Source organism: Symphalangus syndactylus, chromosome 20 (genome assembly GCF_028878055.3).
Source record: "Symphalangus syndactylus isolate Jambi chromosome 20, NHGRI_mSymSyn1-v2.1_pri, whole genome shotgun sequence".
NCBI lineage: Eukaryota > Metazoa > Chordata > Mammalia > Primates > Hylobatidae > Symphalangus > Symphalangus syndactylus.
Genome location: NC_072442.2, coordinates 24,334,133 through 24,346,616, shown reverse-complemented (window position 1 = coordinate 24,346,616; position 12,484 = coordinate 24,334,133). Strand labels below are relative to the sequence as shown.

Sequence of the window (12,484 nt, the reverse complement as noted above, 5' to 3'; positions counted from 1 at the left end):
TTAGTTTAATTAGCTCCCATTCATCAATTTTGGCTTTTGTTGCCATTGCTTTTGGTGTTTTAGACATGAAGTCCTTGCCCATGCCTATGTCCTGAATGGTAATGCCTAGGTTTTCTTCTAGGGTTTTTATGGTTTTAGGTCTAACATGTAAGTCTTTAATCCATCTTGAATTAATTTTTGTATAAGGTGTAAGGAAGGGATCCAGTTTCAGCTTTCTACATATGGCTAGCCAGTTTTCCCAGCACCATTTATTAAATAGGGAATCCTTTCCCCATTGCTTGTTTTTGTCAGGTTTGTCAAAGATCAGATAGTTGTAGATATGTGGTGTTATTTCTGATAACCCTCCCAAGACTAAACCAGGAAGTTGAATCTCTGAATAGACCAATAACAGGCTCTGAAATTGTGGCAATAATCAATAGCTTACCAACCAAAAAGAGTCCAGGACCAGATGGATTCACAGCCAAATTCTACCAGAGGTACAAGGAGGAACTGGTACCATTCCTTCTGAAACTATTCCAATCAATAGAAAAAGAAGGAATCCTCCCTAACTCATTTTATGAGACCAGCATCCTCCTGATACCAAAGCTGGGCAGAGACACAACCAAAAAAGAGAATATTAGACCAATATCCTTGATGAACATTGATGCAAAAATCCTCAGTAAAATACAGGCAAACCGAATCCAGCAGCACATCAAAAAGCTTATCCACCATGATCAAGTGGGCTTCATCCCTGGGATGCAAGGCTGGTTCAACATGCACAAATCAATAAATGTAATCCAGCATATAAACAGAACCAAAGACAAAAACCACATGATTATCTCAATAGATGCATAAAAGGCCTTTGACAAAATTCAACAACGCTTCATGCTAAAAACTCTCAATAAATTACGTATTGATGGGACGTATCTCAAAATAATAAGAGCTATCTATGACAAACCCACAGCCAATATCATATTGAATGGGCAAAAACTGGAAGCATCCCCTTTGAAAACTGGCACAAGACAGGGATGCCCTCTCTCACCACTCCTATTCAACATAGTGTTGGAAGTTCTGGCCAGGGCAATTAGGCAGGAGAAGGAAATAAAGGGTATTCAGTTAGGAAAAGAAGAAGTCAAATCATCCCTGTTTGCAGATGACATGATTGTATATCTAGAAAACCCCATTGTCTCAGCCCAAAATCTCCTTAAGCTGATAAGCAACTTCAGCAAAGTCTCAGGATACAAAATCAATGTACAAAAATCACAAGCATTCTTATACACCAATAACAGAAAAACAGAGAGCCAAATCATGAGTGAACTACCATTCACAATTGCTTCAAAGAGAATAAAATACCTAGGAATCCAACTTACAAGGGACGTGAAGGACCTCTTCAAGGAGAACTACAAACCACTGCTCAATGAAATAAAAGAGGATATAAACGAATGGAAGAACATTCCATGCTCATGGGTTGGAAGAATCAATATCGTGAAAATGGCCATACTGCCCAAGGTAATTTATATTCAATGCCATCCCCATCAAGCTACCAATGATTTGCTTCACAGAATTGGAAAAAACTACTTTAAAGTTCATATGGAACCAAAAAAGAGCTCGCATCACCAAGTCAATCCTAAGCCAAAAGAACAAAGCTGGAGGCATCATGCTACCTGACTTCAAACTATACTACAAGGCTACAGTAACCAAAACAGCATGGTACTGGTACCAAAACAGAGCTATAGATCAATGGAACAGAAGACACCCCTCAGAAATAACGCCAGGAATGGCACTCTTTCAACACCTCATTCCCAGAAAATTATCCTACTTGAACTGTCTCTCAGTGCCCTGGAAAACCCCATTTGCAAGGCTGTCTTTATTTGACCTGATGTAGAACTTGCTCAATACAAAAAGCCTTTTTCCTGAGGACATTTGTCAAAAGTAATCAGTAGCTATTGTTTATTATTATTATTATTTTGAGACAGAGTCTCACTCTGTCGCCCAGGCTGGAGTGCAGTGGCACCATCTTGGCTCACTGCAACCTCTGGCTCCTATGTTCAAGTGATTCTCCTGCCTCAGCCTCCCAAGTAGCTGGAATTACAGGTGTGCACCACCAATGCTGGCTAATTTTTTTTGTAGTTTTTTAGTAGAGATGGGAGTTTCACCATGTTGGTCAGGCTGGCCTCAAACTCCTGACCTCAGGTGATCCACCTGCCTCGGCCTCCCAAAGTGCTGGGATTACAGGCGTGAGCCACTGCACCCGGCCCAGTAGCTATTGTTTAATATCATAGCTGTCTGAGGCAGTAATTACAGGACAAACAACAAAGTAACCAAAAAACTTACTTAAAAGGAAAATTTGAGGAAAGAGGTATCCTCAGGGGGTTAGGAAAAGCTCTGATAGATTCCTAGGACTCTAAAAGGCCATGCATGTGCCCAGGACTGTGTGCATGCCCAGGGCTATGCACATGCACAAGGAAGACCTGAGAAGGCCCTGAGCCCTCACCTCTGGCTGGCCTTGAAACTGTGCAAACAGAAAGTAAAGATTAAGGTAGGATTCTAAACTGTTTGGCTGAGCACTGAAGCATGCCCCAAACTCACACAGAGTCCTTGGCAAAGATTGGGAGACTTTCTGTTTCCCAGCATTTAATGAAATATCTGTCCAGTCATTAGCTGACCAGTAAGTTAACTGATCAGAAAGTTCGGTGGCCACACCTAACAGATAATACAAGCAGACTTCTTTATAGAATTAGGTCAAGAAATTCATTAAAGAAATAGTAATAATAACAAACCCTGGAAAGGGGAATCTGATTTCCAGGGTTGCCACATTACATTATATCAAATGTCCATTTTCAATAAAAATCATGAGACATGCAAAGAAATAAGAAAGCATGGCCCATACACACGAGAGAAGTCATTAATGGAAACGTTCCCTGAGAAGGCCCACATATTGCACTTACTAGATAAAAACTTTACATCAGCTATTTTATTATATTTTATTATTTTTTGAGACTGGGTCTTGCTTTGTTGCCCAGGCTGGAGTGCAGTGGTGCAATCACAGCTCCTGGCAGCCTCAACCTCCTGGGCTCAAGAGATCCTCCCACCTCAGCCTCCTGAGCAGTTGGGACTACAGATGTGCACCACCATGCCTGGCTAATTATTATATATATATTTTTTAAAGACAGGGTCCCACTACGTTGCCCCGGCTGGTCTTAAACTCCTGGGCTCAAGCAATCCACCCACCTCGGCCTCCCAAAGTGCTGGGATTACAGCTGTGAGCCATCATGCCTGGCCTAAATTAGCTATTTTTAACATGCTGAAGAACTAAAGGAAACCACACCTAAAGAACTAAAGGACAGTATGATAATAAACAAAGAATTTCAATAAAGAAACAAATTATATATTAAAAATAACTAAATGCTGGAGTTGAAAATTACAACTGAAATGAAAAATTTACTAAGAGGAGTTTAACAGCAGATTTGAGCAGGCAGAAGAAAACATCGGTGAACTTTAAAGATATGTCAATTGAGGTTATCCAGTCTGAGGGACAGAAAGAAAAAGATTCCCAGCCAAAGCACACTCAGTTTTTCCAATTAATTTCAATTCTTTGGCCAGGTGCAGTGGCTCAAGCCTGTAATCCCAGCACTTTGGAAGGTGGCGATGGGTGGATCACATGAGGCCAGGAATTTGCCACCAGCTTGGCCAACATGGCGAAACCCCATCTCTGCTAAAAATACAAAAATAAGCCAGGTGTGGTGGTGCATGTGTGTAATTTCAGCTACTCAGCAGGCTGAGGCACAAGAATTGCTTGAACCCAGGAGGTGGAGATTGCAGTGAGTGGAGATCATGTCACTGCTCTCCAGCCTTGGTGACAGAGCGAGACCGTGTCTCCAAAAAAAAATGAATAGAGCTTCAAGGTCCCATGGGAATCTCAGATAAAGGGGATAGAAGAGAAAGAATTTTGAAGAAAGAATGGATGAAAACTTCCTAAATTTGATGAAAAACATTAATCTGCACTTCCAGGAAACTCAATAAACTACAAGTAGGATTAAGTAAAGAAGATACACTTGAAGACACATCATAACAAAACTGTTGAAAAACAAAGGCAAAGAGAGGATCTTCAAAGCAGCAAGAGAAAAATGACTCATTACATACAAGCGATCCTGAATAAAATTGACAACTATTTCTCATCAGAAACCATGGAGGACAGAAGGCAGTGGGACGACATATTCAAAATGCTGAAATTTAAAAAACAACTGAGAATTTTATATCCACTAAAACTATCCTTCAAAAATGAAGCAGAAATGAAAACATTCCCCGGTAAATAAAAACTGAGAATTCATCACTAGCAGACCTTGCCTACATGAAATACTAAGGGGACTCCTTCAGGCTAAAACGAAAGGACAGAGCAGTAAGTCAAATCAACATGAAGAAATAAAGAACACTTGTAAAGGTAACTACATAAGTAAATAGAAAAGACAGTATAAATTTTTTTGTTTGAAACTCATTTTTGTCCTGATTTCAAAGACAGCATAAAACAATAATTAAAAATTGGTGTTGATGGGCATACAGTATAAAAAGATGTAATTTTTACACAAAAAGTAAAAACTTTTCACACAGATTTTTAATAGTCTAAATTTTTGCACAAGAGGGGAGAGGAAGTGGGAATATACAGGGGCAAAGCTTTCATTGTAACCCCCAGGGCAACCACTAAGAAAATAATTTTTCATAAAATCGTCAAAGAAGTGACAAGGGAATTAAAATGGTCCACTAGAAAATATTTAAGGCCCGGCGCAGTGATTTACACCTGTAATCCCAGCACTTTGGGCGGCCAAGGCAGGTGGATCACGAGGTCAGGAGATCGAGACCATCCTAGCCAACATGGTGAAACCCCGTCTTTACTAAAAATACAAAAATTAGCTGGGCATGGTGGTACGTGCATGTAGTCCCAATTACTTGGGAGGCGGAGGCAAGAGAATCGCTTGAACCTGGGAGGCGGAGGTTGCAGTGAGCCAAGATCGCACCACTGCACTCCAGCCTGGTGACAGAGCAAGTCTCTGTCTCAAAAAAAAAAAAAAAAAAAATGTATTTAATACAAAAGGCGATAATAAAGGAATGGATAGGTAAATGCTTTTGGGGATAGATATCCCATTCTCCATGATGTGATTGGTGCACATTGCATGCCTGTATCAAAACATCTCATGTACCCCATAAATATATATACCTACTATGTACCCACAAAAATTAAAAATAAATTAATTAAAAAGACATGACATATAGAAAACAAATAGCAAAATGGTAGATGTAGATCCTACCTTATCAGTAATTACATTAAATATAAGTGCACAAAACACTTCAATCAAAAGGTAGAGATTGGCAGAATTACCTAACTATGCTGTTTACAAGAAATACATCTGTTATTCAAAGACACAAAAAGGTTTAAAGCAAAAGGATGAAAAAAGTAAAAAGGCGACAAACAGTTTAAAAAATCCAGAATGGCTATACTAACATCAGACAAAATAGACTTTATGACAAAAATTGTTTCTTGATACAAAGGAAATTTTAAATAATTTTAAAAAGGGTCAATCCATTAAGAAAATATTACAATTATAAACATATTTGCACCTAACAATTGAGCTCCAAAATGCTAAAGCAAAAACTGGTAATATTCAAAGAGAAAAATAGACAATTCAAAAATAATAGTTGGAGACTTCAATTATCCACTGTAAACAATAGGTAGAACAATTAGATCTTAAACTAGAAGATCAACAAAGAAATGGACTTGAACAACACTAAAACCAATTATATCTAACAGATATCTATAAAACACTCCACCAAACCACAACAGGATACACATTCTTCTCAAATACACATGGAACATTCTCCAAGATAGACCATATGTTGGGCCATAATGCAAGTTTTAATAAATTTAAAAGTATTGAAATTATACAAAGTACTTTCTTCAACTGCAATAGAATGAAATTAGAGATCAATGATAGAAGAAAATTGGAGAAACTTACAAGTATATGGACATGAACACAGTCCTAAATAATTAATGGGTCAAAGATGAATTCACAAGGGAAATTAGAAAATACTTTGAGATGAATGAAAATAAAAACACAACATACTGAAGTTTGTGAAATGCAGTGAAAGCAGTTGCTAGAGGGAAATTTATAGCTGTAGATGGCCTATGTTTAAGACAGGAAAGACCTCAAATCAAAATGTTACAAATATTTTCTTTGTTAGCTAAAAAATATACACAAATACAACATAAAGTTCCAAAGGTAAAAAGACTATTCATGATATACAGGTTGCCCTCCCATCCCTGTTTTCCAGTACATGGTTCCCCTTACCAGAGATGACTGATCACTGTTGCCAATTTTTCGGATATGCTTTCAGAGATAGCATGTATATACAAACATGGCATGTGGAATATGCATTGTGTATTCTATTACATACACAATTCGATCACCCTCTAAAAAGGCTGTAGCAATTAACATTCCCCACCAGCAATGTTGAGTGCCCAATTTTCCTCATCCTTACCAAGACTGAAGTTTATCATTTGGGGTTCTTGTTTGTTTGTTTGTTTGTTTTACCAATCTGATTTTATTTCTTTGTTCCTTTCATTTTCATTTCCTCACTCCAAGAGAGCTTGAACATCATTTTTAGTGGCCATTTAGAGCTCCTCTTCCAAGAGTTGCCTATTTGCATCCATTTATTCTATCAGAATACTTGTCTTTTTCTTTCTTTTTATTGAGACGAGTCCATTCTAGTACAGAGTGACCCACAGGATCCTCTCAGCTGCTCTCCAGGCCATGGGAATTAGCCCGGCTAATTTTTGTATTTTTTTTTTAGTAGTTTCACCAGATTGGCCAGGCTGGTCTCGAACTCCTGACCTCGTGATCCGCCTGCCTCAGCCTCCCAAAGTGCTGGGATTACAGGCATGAGCCACCATGCCCAGGCTTTTTCGTATCAATTTTTGGAGTACTTGAAATGTTATGTACTCATCATATATATATTGAAAGTAGTTTTCCCAAGTGCTATCACTGACTTTTTTTGTGATGTTTTCGAACAAAGTTTATTTTTGCATAGTCAAATATAATCTTTTTCTTTACAACATTCAGATTTCTTATCTTGCTAAAGCTACACAAAATGTTTAAATTTGCTGCTAAATTTTAAAATAATATTGTTTACATTTGCATTTTAATCTGACTGGAATTTAGTTTTTCCAAATATAGTAAGGGGTTCTTTTTGCAATTTTTCCAGATGAGTAACCAATTGTGCCAGCACCATTCATTAACTAAACAAATCTTTTCCCCACCAAATTGAAATATCACCTTTGACATACTTTAAGTTCTCATGTATTTGGTTTTATTTCTAGACTGTTCTCTTCCATTGATCTGTAGGTCTATCCCTATATCAAACTGTTTCGATTACAGTAGGTTTTTTTTTTTAAGACAGGGTCTCACTGTGTTGCCCAGGCTGGAGTGAAGTGACGTGATCTTGGATCACTGCAGCCTCTGCCTCCTGAGCTCAAGTGATTCTCTTGCCTCAGCCTCCCGAGTAGCTGGGACCGCAGGCACACGCCCCCAGGCCCAGTTAATTTTTTTGTATTTTTAGTAGCGACGGGGCTTCACAGTGTTGGCCAGGCTGGTCTCGAACTCCTGGCCTCCAGTGATCCGCCCACCTCAGGCTCCCAAAGTGCTGGGATTACAGGTGTGAGCCACCATGCCCAGCTTAATTACAGTAGTTTTTTTTTTTTTTTTTGAGACAGTCTCGCTGTCGCCCAGGCTGGAGTGCAGTGGCGCGATCTCGGCTCGCTGCAGGCTCCGCCCCCCGGGTTCACGCCATTTTCCTGCCTCAGCCTCCCGAGTAGCTGGGAGTACAGGCGCCCACCACCATGCCCGGCTAATTTTTTGTATTTTTAGTAGAGATGGGGTTTCACTGTGTTAGCCAGGATGGTCTCGATCTCCTGACCTCGTGATCCACCTGCCTCGGCCTCCCAAAGTGCTGGGATTACAGGCGTGAGCCACCGTGCCTGGCCAATTACAGTAGTTTTTAACATGTAGTAAGACAAGTCTCCTTTTGCTACTCTTCATCTTCATAATTTGGTTGGTTATTCTGGAACATTTATTCTTTATATTTACTTTAAAATCACTCCTTCCCTCTTCAAAAGACTGTTGAAGATATCATTGAAATTGCATTAAATTTATAAATTAATTTGGAAGAATTGATGGTTTTATGCTATCAAGGCTTCCGTTACATTTTTAATTGTTCAGAATTGACTTTGGTAGCTGTGTCATTAATATAAAAAAAATACATAATAGACTAAAAAGGCCAGGCGCAGTGGCTCATGCCTATAATCCCAGCACTTTGGGAGGCCAAGGCAGGTGGGTCACCTGAGGTCGGGAGTTCGAGACCAGTATGACCAACATGGAGAAACCCTATCTCTACTAAAAATACAAAATTAGCCAGGCGTGGTGGTGCATGCCTGTAATTCCAGCTACTTGGGAGGCTGGGGCAAGAGAATCGCTTGAACCCGGGAAGCAGAGGTTGCGGTGAGCCGAGACTATGCCACTACACTCCAGCCTGGGCAACAAGAGTGAAACTCTGTCTCAAAAAAAAAAAAGACTAAAAAATTCTAGCATATTAAACCAAGCTTATCAATGAGAACACTCATATTCTATAAGTCCTTGCTCATATTTTAACTACTTGACTTGTCAAATTCTTAAAGGGATATTTAAAATTTTTCCACCATACATAAATTTTTATTAAATTCTCTTAGTATCATTAGGAGTATTTGCCTTAAATATTATATTTACCTGCTATATTGTTTGCTTCATAAGGCTTTATGTTTACTACCTCTTCTTTATAAAGAATATTATCTTATTATTATGTAATGTTCCTCTTTGACCAATTGAATGTCTTTGATCCTAAATTTCATTTTGTCTGATACTAACATCACCACTACTACCTTATTTTTCTTCCATCCCTTTATTTTCTACACTTTTTACTGTTTAACTATAAGTATATGCTTGTATATATGATATTTTGTTTTATAAATTTACTTTGACAGTCTTTTGGTATTATAACTGATATTCTCAATTTTATTCCTACCAATTTTATTTTATGCTTTTTCTTTATTAGAGTTTTTATTACTTACTTTCCCTTCTTTTTCCTTTTCTCATTTTTTGTTAGTTGAACAAGTGGCTCCTATTGAACTAATGGAAGAATTACACAAGAAAGTTAACTGAAAAGGGAAAAAAAAAACTCTTGAGGAGATACAGTTAGAGCATTTAAAAAGTTTCTGGCAGTAAAAGATACTGTACAAATTTAAATATTTAAAATACATTGACTACTGAAAGGTGGATTGGTTATGTGGAAAATCGAATTAGTGGTTTGGAAGATGAAGGAGCCAGAAGAGCTCACAACACAAGAGAAAAATGTAAAGACCCACAATATCCCATAATTCTTTCCTGCATACCACTTAGGAATATGCCTTTCCTCCTGACTTTTGTCTATATCCTTAAAATATCTGAATTCATTGGAAAGGTCCCAATATGGTCACACTGTGTTGCCTTTGCCTCTGGGAATATCTGTATTCGCATGTGAAGGCTATTTCACACATTCCTCCACACATTTTGTTATCCTTCCTCAAGTTGGGCAGGGGTGCACTTCCTAGTCTCCACTGTAGTAATAAATTTTGATACCTTGGACTTCAAAAGAGGGGAAGAGAAGAGAGGGCGATTATAACTGCTGCCCCAAAGAAGACTACAGGAAAGGGATAAATCATGGAAATAAGACCTGGTAGGTGAGCCTGATTTCACCAAGCACTGCCTTCTTGGAAGCCATTGTGTGTTCCCAAATCAAGTGTTCCTTTTGAGACATGGTAAAGTGTAAAGGAAAGAGCATTAGAGTTGAAATCAGCCCAACCAGGGTTCTTCTTCTTTTTTTTTCTTTTTTTTTTTTTGAGACGGAGTTTTGCTCTTGTTGCCAGGCTGCAGTGCAATGGCGCAGTCTCGGCTCACTACAACCTCCGTCTCCCAGGTTCAAGCTATTCTCCTGCCTCAGCCTCCCAACTAGCTAGGATTACAGGCACCTGCCACCACTCCTGGCTAATTTTTGTATTTTTAGTAGAGACAGGGTTTCACCATGTTGGCCAGGCTGGTCTCAAACTCTTGACCTCAGGTGATCCACCCACCTTGGCCTCCCAAAGTGCTAGGATTACAGGCATGAGCCACCATACTAGGCCTCAACCAGGATTCGAACTCTGCCTGCTACTAGTCTGTAAAACCTCAGGTAAGCCACTTTACTTCTTTGGGCCTTGGTTTTGTTCACTGTTAGGATGGATCATATTATTATTTCTAAATATTCCCTGTCCTTCCCCTTGAGGGGATTCTATATCCCCACCCCATTGCCATAAGATTTGGCCACATGACTTGCTTTGGTCAACACGATGTGAGCAGAGTCAACACGTTTCATTCTGGGCAGAAGCTCTAAGAGTCAGCACAGTTCACAATAACCAGCTGACTTTCCTATGGCCAGAACAGTATTCAGTGTAGTCTGGGGCCCTGCAGAGGCACATCTGAGCTGATGTTGGGGAGTAAAGACTTATCAATTAGGATAGATTAAACTGTTTGGGTTTTTTTAATCATAAAATAACAATGGCTTAAATAGAAGTTAATTTCTCTAATACTATCATATCTTTTATTTATTTATTTTCTTGAGGCAGAGTCTCACTCTGTCACCTAGGCTGAAGTGGAGTGGCTTGATCTCAGCTCACTGCAGCCTCCGACTGCTGGGTTCAAGCAATTCTTCTGCCTCAGCCTCCAAGTAGTTGGGATTACAGGCATGCACCACTACACCCTGCTAATTTTTGTATTTTTAATAGACACAGGATATCGCCATGTTGGCCAGGCTGGTCTCGAATTCCTGACCTCAAGTGATCCACCTGCCTTGGCCTCCCAAAGTGCTGAGATTACGGGCACAAGTCACCACGCCCGACCACACTATCATATCTTTTATGAAGTTCAGACGTAGGTGGCCTGAGCCTGGTGTGGTGTGGTGATGCCACAGAATTATCAGGGATTCAGGCTTCCTCCAGCTCTCTGCTCTGTCACTTCTAGGATGTGACTCTTGTCCTCAGGGTCCAAAATGGCTACTAGAGCTGCAGTCATTGCATCCACATTTCAGGCAGTGAGATGGGGTAGGGGAAAAGAAGGAAATCCTCTCTTCCTTTTAAGGAGACTTACTAGAAGTCACATATAACAGCAGGTTGGGGAGGCAGGAGGGTGAGGAGCGGAGGGAGGTGGCAGGAGAAAGGAGAGGAGAAGGAGGAGGGAGAGGAGGAGAAGGAGAATACTGAAAACCACTGGGCCAAAACAAGTGTCCCCTTGCTCATAGAATAAGTGGACAGCATTCATATAGAACTGCCAGTGTACCTCCAACTCCTTTGTGAGCCTGGGGCCGGAGCTAAGGAAGAGGCAGGGCCCAGACTCTTGGCTTCTGTCTCCTTGAGAACATATTGTAAAAGAAGGACTTGAGGTCAAGCTGGAGGTTGCTCACCTGTGAGGTGAATCCGCAGGTTTTGAGCCAGGAAGGAAAGGCCAAGGCAAGACCTGGAAGATACATTGTGGGATTGTGTGTTAGAGTGAACGAAGCTGCAGAACAAATAGATATCAGTCAGTCACAGAAACAAGAAATAAGAAAAGGCTTGCTATTTCTCACAGAAAAGTCCATAGTAAGGCTTTAGGTTGGTGGTGGCTCTCTCCGTGCCATTTGGTCCACTGGCCAGTGTAAAGAAAGGAAAATCATTTAAAAATAAAAAGTTGCATTATGAAAAAAATCATTTAAAATCATTATTTTAAAATCGTTTAAAAATAAAAACTTGCATTATGAAAGATTCCAAATATTTACAGAGGGAATGGTATTGTGAACCACTTGCAGAGAAATCTAGACTCTATCTTTGCCCTTCCACCTCATTCTCTACCTCCGCTTGCTTATAGGTAACCAGTTAAAAATATCCTCCCGATTAAAAAGTTCTGTGGGGTGTGTGTGTGTGTGTGTGTGTGTGTTCCCTCCCTCCTTTCTTGGATAAATGGCTGTATACTAAACATATTTTCTCCATCTTACTTTTTTCATGTAACACTGTATCCTGGCAATCACCCCAAAGCAACACATAGAAATAATCCTTGTTCCTTTTAGCAGCTGCATAGTACTCCATTATATAGGTGGATCATAGCTTATTCAATCAGCCTGATTGATGGATATTTTGGTTGTTTCCAGCCTTTTTCTTTCTTTCTTTCTTTCTTTCTTTCTTCTTTTTTTTTTTTTTTAGACAGGGTCTTACTCTCCTGCCCAGGCTGGAGTGCAGTGGCACGATCTTGGCTCACTGCAACCCCTGCCTCCCAGGTTTAAGCAATTCTCCTGCCTCAGCCTCCCTAGTAGCTGGGATTACAGGAGCCCACCACTGCACCTGGCTAATTTTTATATTTTTAGTAGAGAAGGGGTTTCATCA

General features: G+C 39.8%; 1 long non-coding RNA gene across 1 annotated transcript in view; it reads right to left on the bottom strand.

Annotated features, from left to right (window-relative positions):
* LOC129469528 (uncharacterized) overlaps nucleotides 1-12,484 on the bottom strand; it is a 79,747-nt gene that overhangs the window by 53,243 nt on the left and 14,020 nt on the right. Inside the window, exon 2 of the long non-coding RNA XR_008653065.2 lies at nucleotides 11,533-11,585. This is a non-coding gene — a long non-coding RNA (uncharacterized lncRNA). The remainder of the gene's footprint in view (nucleotides 1-11,532; nucleotides 11,586-12,484) is intronic.